The following is an 18,546-nucleotide window of genomic DNA, read 5'->3' on the forward strand; positions in this document are numbered from 1 at the left end:
ACATTTCACTGTGTAGACCACAACAAATTATGGCTAACATTGAGAAGCACTTAATTGTGCTCATGTGAAACCTATACTGAGACCAAGAGGCTGTAATGCAAGCAGAGCAAGGAAACACATGGTTTAAAATTAGGAAAGGTGTGTGTCAGGGTTGTACTCCATAGTTATTCAATCTATGAAGCTGAGCAAATTATTTGAGAAAATGGTTTCTATGAAGAAGAATGTGGGTTTCAGGATTAGAGGAAGACCCATCAATAACCTTGTTATGCAAATGACATAACCTTGTTTGCTGAAAGTGAAGAGGACTTGAAGCACTTGCTGCAGAAAGTTAAACACTGCAGCTTTCACTATGAATTGCATCTTAACATCAAGAAAGCAAAACCCCTTGCCACTGTACCAAAAAGCAACATCATGATAGATGGAGAAAAGATTGAGACTGTCAACAATTTCATATTACTTGAATCCACAAGCAATACTTTTGATAAAGCAGTCAAGAGATCAGGAGATGCATTGCACTAGGAAAGTCTATAGTCAGTGAGCTCTCCAAATTATGGATGAGCAGTGATGTCTGTTAGAGGACTAAGGGGCACCTGATTCAGGCCATGGTCTTTTCAATCACTTGCTGTGCATCTGGACTATAAATAAAGATGACAGAAGAAGAATTAATGCCTTTTTACTATTATGTTGGAGAAGAGTGCTGAATATCCCATGAACTGCCAAAAGAACAAACAGATGTCTCAGAGAAAGTGCAGCCAGAGTGCTCCTTGATGAAAAGATGAGTTTCATCTCATTTCCATGTTGCTAGGAGAGATTATTCCTTGGAGGGTAGTATCATGCTTAGAAAGGGGGAGGGAAGGCAAAGGAGATGAAGACCCTCAACCCGATAGATTGACTCAGTGACTGCAGAAATGTCAGAACTTGTGACAATAGTTTTCCATGGTGTTGTTTTGAATCACACTCAAATTGACAACACCAAAAAAAAAATAACACTCTTGTGGACAGGTTGGTATATAGATTCACACTATTCTTAAATGTCTTTAATTTTTTAAAATATAAATATGTTTATACTCATAAAAATGAGATAATTGTATAATAAGACCAAATTATTCATTATCCAACTTCAGCAATTATCTACATATGACCAATATTATCTATAATCCCCATGGAACTCATCTTCATTTAGCAAATCTAAAGGTTTTTTTCCTTGATTCATCTTCTCTTAACCTTACTTGATGCTTTCTCTCCCTCATCTTCTTTGCCTTATGCCATCACAATGTCCATCCTTTTTATTTTCACTTTCAGTGCCGCAACTCTGACGGTCCAATTCAACCAAGACACAGATCCTTACAGATCAGCCCTGCACACTGAGCAGTTCAGAGGGGGAAGCCAGACCATCAGTGTTTCACAGCCTGACCTCTTTTTCTATGGACAGATGACTCTATAATGATTATTCATGAAGCTGCAGTATACTTGAGAGGTGTTCTCATGTTACTCTGGCTTGGATTATCTCTGTCACTTTCTGACTTCTCTCAAGCTGGGACCTACCAACACCTCAACCCCCCAGAAGTGGTCATCCCCTTGAAGCTCTCTAACAGTGGAAAAGGTACAAAAGTTTTAGGCTGGTTCTCCTACAGCCTGCCCTTTGGGGGTCAGAAATATATTATCCACATCAAGGCCAAAAAGTTCTTAGTTTCCAGACATTTGCCACTGTTCACCTACACAGACCAGCATACTCTCCTTGAGGATCAGCCCTTTGTCTATGATGATTGCTACTATCATGGTTATGTGGATGGGATTTTTGAATCCTTGGTTGTTTTTAATGATTGTTTTGGGGGCTTTCAGGGGGTGCTACAAATAAATGACTTCACTTATGAAATCAAGCCCATGAGGCCTTCTACCAAGTTTGAACACTTGATTTATAAGATAAACAGCGATGAGATACAATTCCCACTCTTAAGATGTGGTTTAACAGAAGAGGAAAGAGGAAGCCAACAATTGGAATATCTAGAGACTGAGAACTCAATTCTGAAACAAAATTATATTAATGACTTGTGGGCCCATTTGTGTTTTCTGGAACTTGCTGTGGTAGTAGACAATGATTTCTTCATTTATTCTGAAAGTAACTTCTCAAAGGTGCAGGAAGATGTATTACATGTTGTCAATATAGTGGACTCAATTTATCAGCAGTTGAATACTTACGTGATCTTAATGGGAATTACTATTTGGAATCAAGGAAACATTTTCCCATTAAAAAGCATAGAGCAAGTTCTGGAGGATTTCTCTCACTGGAAACAAATAAGTCTTTCCAAGCTTCAACATGATGCTGCACATCTTTTCACAAAGTATTCATTTAAAAACATATTTGGTTTAGCTTATGTTGCAGGAATATGTCGTTCTCCTATTAATTGTGGGGTTAACAGTTTTCAAGGAGACTCCTGGTCTCTTTTTGCACTCACTGTGGCCCATGAGTTAGGTCATACTTTAGGGATGCAGCATGATGAAGAATTCTGTTTATGTGAGCAAAATGCTTGCATCATGAATGCTGTCAGGGTAGTAGCCAAGAGTTTCACTGATTGCAGTTATTCTCAATTTAGGAAGACCACTTTAAACCAAGGATCATGTCTGCACAATTCCCCAAGACCAGGGGAATTCTTTATGTTAAAGCGCTGTGGGAACCTTGTGGTTGAAGAAGAAGAGGAGTGTGACTGTGGATCTGTACAGCAGTGTGAACAAGATCCGTGTTGTCTGTCAAACTGTACTCTGAGTCCTGGGGCTACTTGTGCATTTGGGCTTTGTTGCAAAGACTGCAAGTTCATGCCATCCGGGGAACTGTGTAGAAAAAAGGTCGGGGAATGTGATCTTCCAGAGTGGTGCAACGGGACGTCTCATCAGTGTCCAGAAGATGAATATGTGCAAGATGGGATGCTTTGTAGCAATAGTGCCTACTGTTATCAGAAGAGATGTAATAACCACGACAAACAGTGTAGAGAAATTTTTGGCAAAGGTACCAAGAGTGCACCTGAGAGTTGCTACAAAGAAATCAACTCCCAGGGAAATAGGTTTGGGCATTGTGGCATAAATGGCACAACATACCTAAAATGTAACTCCTCTAACATACTCTGTGGGAAAGTGCAGTGTGAAAATGTGAGAGAAATTCCCTACCTGTATGAGTATTCTGCTTTGCAGCACACTTTCATCAATGGTGTCAGTTGCTGGGGTATTGACTATCATGTAGGGACAGATACACCAGATGTTGGAGAAGTAAAAGATGGCACAGTGTGTGGTCCAGGAAAAATCTGTATACACAAAAAGTGTGTTAGTTTGTCTCTCTTGTCCCAAATCTGCCTGTCTGAGACGTGTAACATGAAGGGGATTTGCAATAATAAACATCACTGTCATTGTAGTGATGGGTGGTCCCCACCCTACTGCTTGCACAAAGGCTATGGGGGTAGTGTTGACAGTGGTCCAGCATCTGCCAAGAGAATGTATTTCTTGCCAGTAATTGTGATTCTTGTTTTTTCTGTTTTATTTTTACTGTTAGCTATTGGACTTCATAAGTACTTTCAAAAACATTCTGGTCCCACAGAAGGAGACTAAGACTTTATCTTCAGGTTAAGAAAATGTCTACAATTCATTCTACATCTCATGTTATCAAGTTTTAGTCTTTTGGCAGTAGAAATGTTAGCACGTGTGTGGGAAGAATATAGGAAAATACAGATATTTCCTTATTTCAGCAAAAGTAATTCACACAATTTTCTTATCCACTCTTCATTACTGTAAACAGAAAATAAAGCTTCATATTTTTTCCTGAGTCTGTTTTCTTTGTGTCATTTGAGAACAGATATGATTCACAGAGAAGGTAAGAGACAGACATCAGAGGACCCAGCTTTGTCCCTATACTGTCACTAATTTGGGTGAATTATTCAACTCTTCTGACAGTTTGCTTCTACATCTGAAAGGGATGGTAATAATGTTTTTTTTTTGGTTTTGGTTTTGTGCTTGCAATCGTTTAATAATGTGCCCAAAACTATAATGACTAGTATCACGTTTCTACTTCCAAAACAATACTGTTGTTGATTGTCTTCGAGTTGAGCACGACTCATAGTGACCCTATGAACAAAAGGCCTGAAGCCTTTCTATGACTATCGATAGGTTTATAATTAGTGTCATTATATACTTAATTTTGTTTTTTTACTCAGTATTTGAAACATTGTCAGTCCTGAACAAAAAGTAGACCCCAAAACCCCTCAACACTGTCAAGTTGGAACCAATTTTCTACTGACTGTCCAGTGGGTTTTCAGAGAGTATAAATCACATGGGAGGAGGAGATTGCACATCTTTTTACTGGGGAGTGGCTAATGGATTCAGACCAGAAAAGCAAGACCTTTGAGTTAGCAGTACAACTCCTTAAAGACTACGCCACCTGAGTGTTGTATTTGTCCAGTGACACGACATAGCTGCTTGTACACAAAAGCCAGGTCATTTGAGTGGTTCAAAGAAATGGTTCACAAGAGAAGCATTCAGACCTTGGCCCAGGTTTTGGCATCTTGCCAGCCTTGAAGTCCCCAATAATTTCTCCACTATCCTTAAGTGTCAGAGCCTCATAGTAGTTGTTTATTTATTTGAACCACTGATGCATTTACACAAACACCTAGACATTCCACTTCTGTAAGAGTGAAGAGCTGGTCAGGCATAGTCTCTTCAAAGTGTAGTCCAAGCTTTCGTTCATTGGCTTCCAGTATGCTGTCAGAATCTCAAAGCATACATGGTGTAGTATATTGCAGACCTGAATGTGATACCTTCTAACTGGCTTTTGATTACACATTGTATAAAAAGTTGCTACTTCATACACTCTCATTGGAAGTTCTTGCAAAACTTCTGTAACCTTGTCCATACAGGAGATAGGCAACCATCCACTCTGTCTTTGTGCTAAATCCAAGACTGGAGGAAGCTGAGCGGCTGCTTTATGTCCTTCTGGGTAATTTTTTACTATTGCTTCTATCCTCTTATTGTTCTCTGGTGTGAAATCAAATGGAGTATCTGAGTTATACTCAGGAGTATCTCAGTTATTCTCAGGAGTATCTCTGCACAAAAAGGCTCCTCCAGCTCCAGCATTATTTTGCACAACTGTACTATGCAAATTTGTTATGAAAATTTTTATGCTGTCTCCCCCAATTGGTGGTGAGGACAGCCTCCCAGGGCCGGAGCATAGAAGACAAGAATTTGGCAGACCACCTGCCTTTCCCAATCAGCGGGGATGGTAATAATGTCACTTGTTGCATTCAGCTCCTTGCATTTATTTGTTAATCAAAATAAAGATTTGTTAATAAGAAGAAATGTAATAATAATTTTCTATTTTTAAATAGAAAATGAATTTTTTAAAGAAATACTATTGATCCTGTTTCTACTATGCTTTCTACCTACACTTACCTGTTCTAACTTTGTCTGAATTGTTGAGTTTAGTTTCCAGTAAGAGTATTTATTTTTAATACTAGAATATAAGTTCTAAGAAGACAAAATTGTTTTTCTCTATTGTATTCATTGTTTTAGTCTAATGCCTGGACTAGTGTCAAAAATACAATAGATACTTGAATTAGATAGTCCCCAACTTGTGGTGTATTAGACTTACAACAAACTCCACTTAAGACCATCTTGTGTGTGTGTGTGTGTGTTTGTGTGTGTGTGTGTGTTGCTATTGTACATCTTATTATTAGCTCAACCTCCAAGGAGAAATTTAAGGGGGGATGCATGCAGAGGATGTGAAAAAAAGTATTGGAATTATTTGAACACATTATAAGAATTTTATCAGAATAATCTGATGCGAGATGTCAGTGAAAAAAAAAAGTATCTGCATCATAAGAACAGTGAATTTAGACCTTACACCTAAAATGTGGAACACACAAAGAAGGGGAACTGACAGATCAGGATTTAACAAACTTTGAAGATATAATCAGGAAAAGTAAGGAAAGAAGTTGTTAATTTGTCTTCTTTTTTTTTTTTTACAGTGAAAGGATTAGGTGAGGGGTTTTTTTCTAAAATAAATCAGTCTCGATTCCTTGAAGATGTGCTGAATACTTTCCTAAAGTTGATTAGCAGACACGTTGCTACCAAAAAAGAAAAAAAACCCCACCACCTACAAACAACACACATTCACACACAACCCAATTGAAAAGAATCATACAGACAGCTCTCATCGTTTTCTGACTACTATCTCCATTCCAGGGATAATGTAGACGATCCAGAACCTTCCTTAAGTGCAGTTATTATCACAAGTAGCAAAATTCCAAATTCTCTTCATTGTCAGAGTAAAATTTTATGATTGTTAAATATTTTACACATGTGTTTTGGAAGCAAAAGTGGCATCCACTTCCTAAACAAAATGCCTCTGGAAACTCTTTGAACTTTGATAAATGATGATAGTTATAGAAAGGCTTCAGGCCTTTTGTTCATAGGGTCACTATGATTCATGCTCAACTCACAGCAATTAACAACAATGAATCAAAACATGGCATAGGGATGACATCAGGCTACCTCTAACTTCATGATCAGGTGGTTTAAGAATCACTATTAGCATTAGCCCAAAGCTAATTGCTACCAAAGTGATGGTCAGACATACTTTATCCCTCTAATCATTTTAACTATTTTTGACACCAACTATTCTTAGTATGATATTCTCTACTACTCTGGAGTATTTGATTACTCATTGCAATGGCCACAGAGAACTCACGGACTATACGTGTAGATATGGGTTTTATTTTTAAAAAAGTAAGGAGTTACAATTTCAGGATCAGAAATCACTCAGGATACAATTTTTCAATCAGGGCAGCTTCTTTTCAGCTATATCCAAAAGCAAATATCCTTGTGGCCCTTGGTCCCTTGAACTGAATGCTGTCCTGCTCAGGAAAGTGTTAGAAAGGATTTTTTTGTTTTGTTTGGTTTGGTTTGGTGTTTTTTTTTTTAGTTTTGCAAATGTAAGTGCCCCAAACACCCAACTCTACCAATAAGCCTGACTCAAAAGTGTTCAGTTCTGGCTCCATAGGTCAGCCAGCCTAGGTACTTTGGCACGTGACTGTGGGCATCCCCACTCTGTTAGCAGATCTCTTGTCTGAAGCCACTCAGTCTTCTTGATCAGTGGTTGAGAATGCCCATTACTCAATCTCATTGTAATCTCCTGCTTCTGCCATTGTGTTTTTATGCCACTGCTTCTATTTAATGCTATCCCTCTTGTATTAAAGCTCTGATGTGTGTCTCCTGGATTGAGGAGTTTCAGTGCTGGTATCTCATGTGCAAAGGACATACTTTTCTTCCTTACTTTTGTGGATCCTACTCAATCATAACAAAATTGCAACCAAGGTGCCCTTAGAGGCAAAGATGATGAAACTTTTTTTTTTTTTAACTGTCAGAACACATTTATTTGGCATCTGGATGAAATGATGAAACTTTATCTCACATACTCTGGGAATGTTGTCAGAAGGTATCAGTCCTTGGAACAAGATAACAAGTTTGAAAAAGTAAAATATCAGAGCAAAAGAGAGGAAGACTTTCAAGAAGATTAATTGACACAGTGACTGCAACAATGGACTTCAGCATGGTGGAAATCGTGAGGATGGCACAGGATAGAGCATGGTTTCAATATGTTGTTCATAAAGTCACTATGAGGAATATTTTACTTAATAGCACCTACCAACAATAACAATTCCATACAGTGAATTCAAGAGATAAAGTGAAAGAATACAACCCAGTAATAAACCTTTCCTGATATTAAACCAAGTTGTTGTCATTAAATGCTGTCAAGTGAAATCATGACTCATAGCAACCATATGAACAAAGGGCCTTAAACCTATTTTATAAGTATCGTCATTTCTCCAAGTTCACAGGGTTTCCAGAGGCATGTTGTTTAGGAAGTGGATGCCATTCCTGCTTCCAAGCCGTTCTTAATCTTGGAGCTCCACCAAACACTGTCCAGCATGGGTAACCATTATGACATTTGAGATACCAATGGCACAGTGTTGAGTATCACAGAAACCCAATTTTCCTCAGTACAGCAAATTGGCATATCAGTGCAGTACCACTTAGTAGAATGTTAATTATGAACATAAATTAATACCAGGCCCAAGAACCGCAGGCTTATTCTATTCTAATGACTTCTTCTTGATTTATGTATGATTCTCCTTCAATGCAATTAAGTGTTCTGAGGTTCCTATTATTTACAGTGTTATAATTTGCTCGTATTTCAAGCCACAAACTTGAATACTGAGAGATTTCATGGGCAAAAATACTGAATAATTCAGTAAACATTAAGAAAAAAAGATGGAGGGAATACACATAATAACTCTACCAAAAATTGGCACTGAAATACTTCAGTATCCTATAATCAAGCCCCAGTGGTGATAAAGGAAGAAGTTCAAACTTTACAAAAAAATTGGCAAAAAGTAAAGCCCCAGGAATTGATGGGCTATCAACAGACATGTTTAAAATAACATATGCAAGCCCTGAATGTGCTCACCTGGCTGTGCTAGGAAATTTGTCAACTAGCTTGTCAATTGACTAGAAGAAATGCATATTGGTTTTCAAGCTCAAGAAAGATGTCCAACAAAATGTATAAATTGTCAAACAGGATCAATAATACTACATGTAAGCAAAATATTACTGCATACATAAAAAAAATGGCTAGAACACTCCATCGACAGAGAACTGCTAGAAATTCAATCAGGAGGATATTGTTGATGTCAGATGGATCCTTGCTAAAAGAAGAGAATACCAGAAGAACGTCTATTTATGCTTTATTGACTATGTAAAGGAATTTGTGTAGATCACGACAAACCATGGCTAATATTGTGAAGGCTGGGATCCCAGTATTTTGCTCATATGAATCCTATATCTCTAGACCAAGAAGGTGTAGTCCAAACAGAGCAAAGAAATACTGTTGTTGCTGTTACGTTCCATTGAATCACCTGTGACTCACAGCAACCCTATACACGACAGCCCTAAACTCTGCTCTATCCTGTGCCAATCTCACTGTCTCTGATATACCTATCCCGATTTCCCCAGTCACTGAATCAATCCATCTCATAGAGGGTCTTCCTCTCCTCCACCCTCCCAAGTATGATGTCCCCCTCCAAGGATTGGTCCCTCCTTGCAACATGTCCAATAAGTCAGATGAAGCTTCAGAATCCTTGCCTCCAAGGAGCACCCTGGTTTAACCCTCTCTAGGATGAACCTGTTCATTTTCTTAGCAGTCTGTGGTATATTCAATACTCTTCTCCAACACCACCGCTCAAAGGCATCAATTCTCCTTCTGTGATCCCTAGTCATTGTCCAGCTCTCAAAGACCATGGCCTGTATCAGGCATACCTTAGTCTCTAAGTGACATCATTGCTCTTCAGTACTTTGGAGAGATCCCTAACAGCAGACTTTCCCATTGCAATATGTCATTTAATTTCCTGGCTGCTAGTGCCAAGAGTGTTGGAGCCAAGCAAACTAAAGCTGTTAACAATCTTAATCTCTTCACCCATCCATCATTATGCTGCCAATTGGCCCAGTGGTGGGAATCTTTGTTTTCTTGATATTGAGCCTCAATCCATATTGAAAGCATCCTTTCTCCATACCTATTCCATCTGTATGTTGAACAAATTATTTACCCCCTTTGTTTTGCTTCTTGATGCTCTAATGTAATTTTCAGAGTCTCTTTTGAGATCCAGTTTTGTATTCCTCCTCTATTGTTTTAATAGCTTTTTGCTCTCTCCATCATTCTCTTACTAGTGTAGCACTTTTCTGTCAGTTTGCTTAACTCAGTAACATGTGGCTTGCTGTGGTTTGTGGAAGCTACACCACTGATGTTTCAAAATGCCAGAAGAGTCACCTATGGTTGATAAATTTCGGCAGAGCTCCCATATTAAGACAGATGAGGAAGTAAGATTGGCCATCCACTTTTAAAATAACAGGCCTCTGAAAACCCTATGAAGAACACACACATTTTTAGAGGTAGAGGCCAGATTGAAAGTCACTCAAAATAAGAAGAAACATCTGCAAGCACTCTTTGATAACTGGCATGTAGCATGTTGTTGTTGCATTGTTGATTGCCATTGAGTCAAGCATGACTCATAGCAACCCTATGAACAAAAGACCTGAAGCCTTTGTATAACTACCACTGTTTCTCAAAGTTCATAGTTTCCAGGGGCATGTTGTTCAGTTCAGGAAGTGGATGCCAATGTGGTATGTACAAAGTACAAATGTAGGAAAACTGGAGGGTGTAAAAAATGACATTGAACATGTGAACATTGACATTCTAGGCATTAGTGAACTGAGATGGATGATATACGCCATTTTAAATCAGATAATTACATGATCTATTATGCCAGAAATGAGAAACTGAGAAAGAATGGTGTTGCATTCATAGTGAAAAAGATAATTTCAAAATCTATCCTAAAGTATAATGTTGTGACATGGTACTATCCATATACACACAAGAAAGGCAAGTTACTATGATTATTATTTATTATATTATATACACCAACAACTAAAGCCAAAGAAGATGCAATTGAATATTTGTACCAATTTTTGCAGTCCAAAATTGACCAGACATGCAATCAAGGTACATTAATAATTACTGGGGAGTGGAATGAAAAAGTTGGATACAATGAGAAATGAAATGATGGCATTTTGCAAGCTTAATGATTTACTCATCACAAATAAATACCTTTTTAAAAAAACACACAAAGGGAAATTTTACACAATAGATTATGCCTGATGGGCTGCACAGGACTCAGGTTGACTGCATTTATAGAAAGGGTCATTGGAGAAGCTCAGTATCAGCTGTCAAAACTAGGCCAGGTGCTGACTGTGGAACGGTTCATCAATTGCTCATGTGCAAGTCCAAACAGAAGCTGAAGAAAATGAAAACTAGTCGAAAGAATAAAAAATATGACTTTGAGTCTTTCCCACATGAATTTAAAAACCATACCATGAACATTTACTTGTTGATATGGCATGGATCAAAGTGAGGAGAAAAAGTGTTATACATCTATTAATAATTAGGATGTAGAATGTACATAGGATGAATCTTGGAAAATTAGAAGTTTGAAAAAAATGAAACAATGCAAAAAGATTGCTATCCTAGGCATTAAAGACCTGAAATAAACTATTAATGACTCAAAACTATTTTGAGTCAGTCATAAAATCTATTATGCCCAGAATGACACATTTAACAGGAATTATCATCAAAAAGCACATTTCAAATTTGCCCAAAAGTATAATGTTGCCAGTGATGGGATAATCCATACTAATACAAAGGAGACACGTTAACACAGATATTATTCAAATATATGCACAAACTATTTAAGCCAAAGATGAAGAAATTGAGAAATTTCAACCAATTTCTACAATTTCAAAGAGATTAAACATGAAATCAAGATATATTGATAATAATTAGGGAACGGGATGTAAATATGGGAAACAAAGCATTGTTGTTGTTGTTGTTATAAAGTCCTATTACTATAACAACTATAACTCATAGTGACCCTATGAACAACACATATTAACCTTGCTCTACCCTGAACCATCCTCATGATCTCAAGCCATTGTGGTACTCACTGTCTCCGTTTATTTCACTGAGGGTCTTCATTTCTTTTACTGACTCTCTGCTTTTCCCAGAATGATTTATGTCTCCAAGGACAATATAAAAATATGCCCAAAGTGAGTCAAAATTTCATCATTCTTCCCTCTAAGGCACCCTGGTTGTACTTCCTTCAAGACAGAGTTGCTTATTGTTTTGGTAGGCCATGAGATATTAAATACTCTTCACCAACACAATTCAAAAGCATCTTTTCTTCTGTCATTTTTATCCATTGTCCAAATTTCAGATGCATAAGAAGCAACTGAAAATATAATAGCCTGAATCAGGTACACCTTAGACTTAACCTCTAAGTTTACACCTGTAAACGTACATCGTTTTACTTTAGAATTTTGGAGAGGTCCTTGGCAGCAGCTTTTCCCAATTCAACATCTCTTCAGATTTCTTGACTGCTGCTACCAAGGATGTTGATTGTGGATCCAAGTATTGTTGACCATTTCAATCTTTTCTTTATCATCCTTATGTTGCCTATTGGCCCTCACGGTGAGATGCAAACTAAAACAACTATGAGATATCATCTCAACCCAGTCAGAATAGCAAAAATTAACAGAACATTAAGCAACAAATGGTAACGATGTGGAGAAACTGGAACCCTTATTCACTATTGGTGGGAGTGTAAAATGGTGCAACCACTGTGGAAGGCAGTGTGGGTCTTTCTCAAAAAGTTGCGAATAGAGATACCATTTGACCCAACAATTCCACAACTCGGAATATACCCCAAAGAGACCATAACTGACATCCAAACAGATATATGCATACCCTTGTTTATCGCAGTTTTGTTCACAATAGCAAGGAGTTGGAAACAACCTAAGTGCCCATCAACAAACAATTGAATATAGAAGCTGTGGTTTATTCACACAATGAAATACTATGCTGCACTAAAAAACAAGGAACTCATGCAATATTATTCAAAATGGGTGACTCTGGAGGACATTATGCTGAGGGAGGTATCTCAGTCACAAAAGGACAAATACTGCATGGTGCCACTGTTGTAAAACAGGACTGACCTTGGGGTTGGAGAGAGACTGAGAAAGATGGGTTCAATAATGTATACTGCATTGAAGCAGATGATGGAGAAAACTGTTTAAAAGGGATATGTGATTAGGTATTTTTGTCATGACAGGAGTCTAGAGCAAAAGCTACATGGTGGAGTGGACCTGGGGGAGGGTTTGTAAACCAATGAAAGAATTTTTCTTTTACTTTTCAAAGAGGGTAGTGTTCTAGGGGGGAGGGTTGGGAGGGGAGAAATGTGCAACAGTGAATAAATGGAAATGCAAACTCTCTGTAAATTTTTACTGAAATTAATAATAAATTTAAATGTTAAAAAAATTAGGTTAGAGTAAGGAAGGCAATGGATTTATAACTGCTCATGTTAATAACACTATTTCATGGAATGGAGGAGGAATAGTGGAAACTGTATCCACATTTACAATATTCTTCTTATCAAAACCATTTATGGAAAATAGGAACTGCATCAGAACATGTATCTCTGGATTGGAAATGATCATATTGATAATATTTCTAGCCTTAAATTTAAAAGATTATATTGTTCAAAATTATTTGTTATATATTTGTTTAAATTTTTCCCTCTTTTAACAACTGAGATCTAAATGGAAGAGAAAAGACCAGAGAGTGTCCAAAATTATTGGGGCAGCTATTGCTGCCAGTTTAGGGCCTGTGTCAGGAAAAGGAAGTCTTACTCATAAACAATGTCACCAAAATGTAATAAAGGAGTTCAGAATTACTTCCACTGTGGAAAGCTGGGCCACTTCAGCAGGCAGTGTCACAGAAGAGATCCACAGATAGGCAAGGGAGTAGAGAGGAAGCTCCCACTCACTTGCTTTAAGTGTGGATCTGAAAGACACTTGGCCAAGGGTGGCCCACATCAGGTCCTTGTGGCTGACAGGTCTGACAGGCCCAGCTCCCAGCTGGAAACGAAGGAGGATGCTTCAATGATTCAGATCATCCCAGAAGAGTCGTGGGTGAGCATTAACATTACTGGTAAGTATGTTTGTTTACTCCTGGACAAAAGAGCCTATTATTTGGTCCAGAAAGCCTTCTGAGGTCCCAACTCTTTCCACTATTTCTTATTGTGGGCATTGACGGAAAACCTCATAAGCAGTTCCTTCCTTCATCTCTGCCTTGCATGTGGACTTCTGAGCTGTAAAACAACCCAGTGGTAGATGGAATTTGGTCCAGGACTTAAGAACAATAAACGACATAGTTGAGCCATGATGCATCTTCAAGGATATGAACATGTATGGCTAAGCACAATTGATAACAGTGGATCTAAATTCCAAAATCAATCTCCACAATAGTCTATGTGTTTCTTATTGCCAAAGGGGCCTTTTAGAGTAGTGAGAGAAGATCTTCACCCTGAAACCTACAGCGTCCCTCTTCAGCAAGAAGTAGCTAAGAGAATACACTGTCCCCTTTTCCTTATGAATCAGGGTGAAATCTCTCTCAGAGAGGAGTGATAGGGAATGGCAAAGGACACACTGACAAAGGAGATTAATCAGAACTGGTTTTGACAAGCACTGTGGCAATAGGACAATTAAAATAGACTTTAAAGAATATTCAACATGAATCCTTCTGATCATATGGAGATTTTTTAAAGTATTTCTTTGAGCTTATTATGTTTAATTTGTTTTATTTATTAGTTTGTCTATAAAGGATGCTCATCTAGATGATAACATAATTATGATAAAAACAAAAGGGGAGAAATATGGGAAGCTAATACCAAATAGTTGTAATAAACTGAATGCTATTTAAAAAATTTTTTAAAAATAAAACATTTTAAAAAATAAAAATTTTTTAAAAAAAAGTAAAGGGTAAGAAGAAGAAATGTTGTTAAGTGCCGTCGACTCACTTGTGACATAGTGGCCCTATGTATAATAGTTCTGAACCCTATTCTATTCTGTACCAACCTCATTATCTCTGACACAGTTACTGAATCCAATCCATTCAATTCAGGGTCTTCCTCTCTTGCACTGTCCCTCCACCCGCCCAAGTATGATGTCCCTCTTCAAGGACTGGTCCTTCCTTCCAACATGCCCAGAGTATGTCAGATGGAGCTTCAGAATTCTTGCCTCCAAGGAGCAGCCTGGTTTCTCTCTCTCTCAAGGATGAACCCATTTGTTCTCTTAGCAGTCCATGGTATATTCAATACTCCAGCAGCCAAACTCAAAGGTATTAATTCTCTATCATCCCTAGTTATTGTCCAGCATTCTGATGCATAGCAAGTAATTGTGAGTGGTGTTGTTGTTAGGTGCCATCGAGTCAAGTAGGACTCATAGTAATCCTATTAACAAAAGATCTGAATCCTGTTCTATCCTGTGCCATCATCACACTTTCTGACATACAAGAGCCCATTGCAGCAGTCATCATGTCAATCCATCAGGTTGAGAATCTTCCTCACCTTCACCAACCCTCCACCCTTCCCGACATCACATCCTTCTCCAAGAAATAAACCCTCCTAGCAACATGTCCGAAGTATGTGAGGCAAAGCCTCATCATTCTTGCCTTCAAAGAGTACTCTGGCTGCACCCTCTCCAAGATATATCTGTTTCTTCTTTGGCCATCCATGCAATGTTCAGTGCTCTCCTCCAACACCACAGCTCAAAGGTGTCAAATCTTTTCCTGCCGTCTTTATTCATATTCCAGCTCTAAGATACATAGCAAATGACTGAAAAGCCTATGGCCTGAATCAGACCCATCGTAGTCATCAGAGTGACATCATTACTCCTCAGTAATTTGGAGAGAACCCTAACTGCAGATTTTCCCAGTGCAATGTGTCTCCTAATTTCCTCACTGCTCATACCAAGGGTGTTAAGATAAAGCTGTTAATAGTCTCAGTCTCCTCTCTCTCCATCATGATGTTGCCTGTCATGTCCAGTAGTAAGAATCTTTGTTCTCTTGACATTGAGATACAATCCATACCGAAGGCTACATTCCTTGATTTTCTGCAACAAGTGCTTCAAGCCCTCCTCACTTTCAGCAAGCAAGGTTATGCCATCCATATAATGCAGTTTATTGATGACTCTCCCTCCAATCCTGATGCCACACTCCTTTTCACAGAGTTCAGCTCCTTGAATAATTTGCTCAGCATACAGATTGAATAGGTATGGAGAAAAAATACAATGCTTTTTAATTTTAAACCATGCAGTGCTCCCATGCTCTGTTTGTACAACAGCTTCCTGGTATAGGTTCTGCATACTCATAATTAAATGCTCTGGGATTCCCATTCTTCTCAATGTCAGCCACAACTTGTTATGATCCACAGTCAGATGCCACTGCATCGTCCATAAAGCATAGACATTCTTCTGATATTCCTTACTTTCATCCAGGATCCATCTGACATCAGCAATGATATCCCTGGAGACATGATCCTTTCTAAATTCTCCTCGAGATCTGGCAGTTCCCTATCTATGTATATGTCTTCCTTTTTAAAATTTTTTTCTTTTTTTTAATTTTTTACTAGTTTATTTACAAAATTCAAATACAAATTTGAACAAATTCTTTCAATTTCCCTCATCCCCTCCCATCAAATTGTACAATGCAATGATTAATCCACACTTCCCCCTGCACATCCACATCCTTCTGCTTCCAGCCTCTTCCACTCCCACTCCTCCTGGATCCTTATACTCATTCTACAATCATGGTTTTATGCAATGTTTATCCTTATGTGACTGAGTTCACTCAGCATAATGCTCTCCAGTTCCTCCCAAGTTAGGTAATAATTCACAAAGTTATTGCTCCTGTGTGCTGCATAGTATTCCATTGTGTGAATGTACCATAATTTCTCAATCCATTCATTTGTGTTTGGACATTTGGGCTGTTTCCATGTTCCTGCAATGGTGAATAATGCTGCTATGAACAATGGTGTACAAATCTCAGTTTGTGCCTCAGTTCTCATATTCAAAGTTCAAAGTTGTGGAATAGCTAGGTCATATGGAATTTCTATGTTCAGGTTTTCGAGGAAGCACCAAACTGCCTTCTAGAATGGTTGCACCATTTTACAATCCCACCAACAACGTATAAAAGTTCCTTTCTCACTACATGGTCTCCAGTATCTATTACTTGCTGCCCTGTTAAACCTTGCCACTCTCATTGGAGTGAGATGGTACCTCATTGTGGTTTTCATTTGCATATTTCTCTTATTGCTAGTGACTGGAGCATTTCTTCTTGTGTCTGCTTGCCATTCGAATATCTTCCTCTGTGAAAATTCTTTCCTCATCTTTTGCCCATTTTGTAATTGGGTTATCAGTCTTTTTCTTGTGGAGGCCCAAGAGTATTACGTAAACTTTTGTTATAAGACTTTTGTCTGAGATGGAATTACCAAATATTTGTCCCCAGTCTGTAGGTTTTCTTATCACCCTGTTGAGAAATGTTTTTGATGTGCATAGAGATTTAATCTTCAGAAGGTCCCATGCATCAATTTTATCCTCTTTAGATTGTGCATTTCTGATTGTATTTGACAGTCTCTTTATACCTTGAACTAGCACTCCTAAGCTTGATCCCAGTTTGTCGCTCAAGAATATTATGTTACTCAACAAAGAGAAAAGTGAATTGGGGTGGGGGGAGCTGGGCAGGGAGAAAAGTGCAACTGCGAATGACTGGAAACCCTAAGTTTCTGTAAACTTTCATTAAAATGAATTTAAAGATATATTTAAAAAGAATGTTTTGATTTGGGGCTTTACTCCCAGGTCTCTGATCCACCTTGAGTTGATTTTTGTGTATAGTGTGAGATGTGGATCCTGTTTCAGCTTTCTGCAGGTGGAAGACCAGGTTTGGCAGCACCAAAATTTGTTGAAGAGGTTGTCTTTTCCCCATTAGATTGCTTTAATTTCCTTGTCAATATCAGTAGACCATAGATAGCTGGGTCTATTGCTGGGTTCTCAATTCTGTTCCATTGGTCTGTATGCCTATCATTGTACCAGTACCATGCTGTTTTTGGTTACCATTGCTGTATAGTAGGTTTTAAGGTCACGGAGTGCTGTGCCTCCCACCCCATTTTTGTTTCTCAGAAGTGTTTTGTATCTGTTTTATTAGATAAAAATGTTATGGCGCTGTAGAGCAGCGCCCACCACAGAGAAGCAGGGACCAAGGGTCGCACCATCCCAGACCACCTGTCAACGTTTACCTTTCTCCTGAACCCTTACCGACCCTTGCAGGGTTCGCCCAGTGGTCTTGCAGGCCCCAGGTTGAAGCGGACACATGGTGAAGCCCGCCATGGGGAACGTCCATAAGGTGCACTCCGAGGAGGCTTCGGTGGAGAACCGGGCCTGGGTGGGAGGCCTGGACTACGGCCCCTTTTCCGATTCAGCGCCGGGAGCAGTGCCCATGAAGATCAAGGAGGGAAACAAGGCCTGGAACCTGCTGACCTTCACCACCCACAGCAAGCGCAGCCAGAGCCTAGTGCCATCGTCTTTAGTGGCTGCGGTGCCCCCCCACCCCCGTCACGTGCACCGAGATCCTCAATGAGGCTCGCTAGCAGAGCAGAGCATGCCGAGGTGTGGCAGGGCCTGGAGCCCATCCCGGGCCAGCCACCCGGGAAGCTGCCTGCCCGCCCAGCTCAGCGTACTCAACAATGTGCCCAGACTCATAGGGCCACTATTGTAGATTAGAACTGACATTAGGGTTGAGGGAAGACAGAGGAGAAGAAGAAGAATAATGTATACTGCATTGCAACAGATGAGGGAGAGAACTGTTTAAAAGGTATATATGATTTGGTATTATTGTCATGGCAGGAGTCCAGAACGAAGGCTGCACAGTGCAGTGGACTTGGGGGGAGGGATTGCATAACAATGAAAGAGTTCTCTTACTTATCAAGGAGAAAAGTTAATTGGGGGGAGGACGTGGGGAGGGAGAAAAGTGCAACAATGAATGACTGGAAACCCTAAGTCTCTGTAAAC

General features: G+C 39.0%; 2 pseudogenes; one reads left to right on the forward strand and one right to left on the reverse strand.

The window, feature by feature from the left end:
* Positions 1 to 1,443: 1,443 nt before the first annotated feature.
* LOC102871319 lies at positions 1,444 to 3,616 on the forward strand (annotated as a pseudogene).
* An 876-nt stretch (positions 3,617 to 4,492) lies between these two features.
* On the reverse strand, positions 4,493 to 17,865 carry LOC102850125 (annotated as a pseudogene).
* Between the last annotated feature and the right edge of the window lie 681 nt (positions 17,866 to 18,546).

This window comes from Elephantulus edwardii, unplaced genomic scaffold (assembly GCF_000299155.1).
Source record: "Elephantulus edwardii isolate Elephantulus edwardi_28Jun2011 unplaced genomic scaffold, EleEdw1.0 scaffold00037, whole genome shotgun sequence".
NCBI lineage: Eukaryota > Metazoa > Chordata > Mammalia > Macroscelidea > Macroscelididae > Elephantulus > Elephantulus edwardii.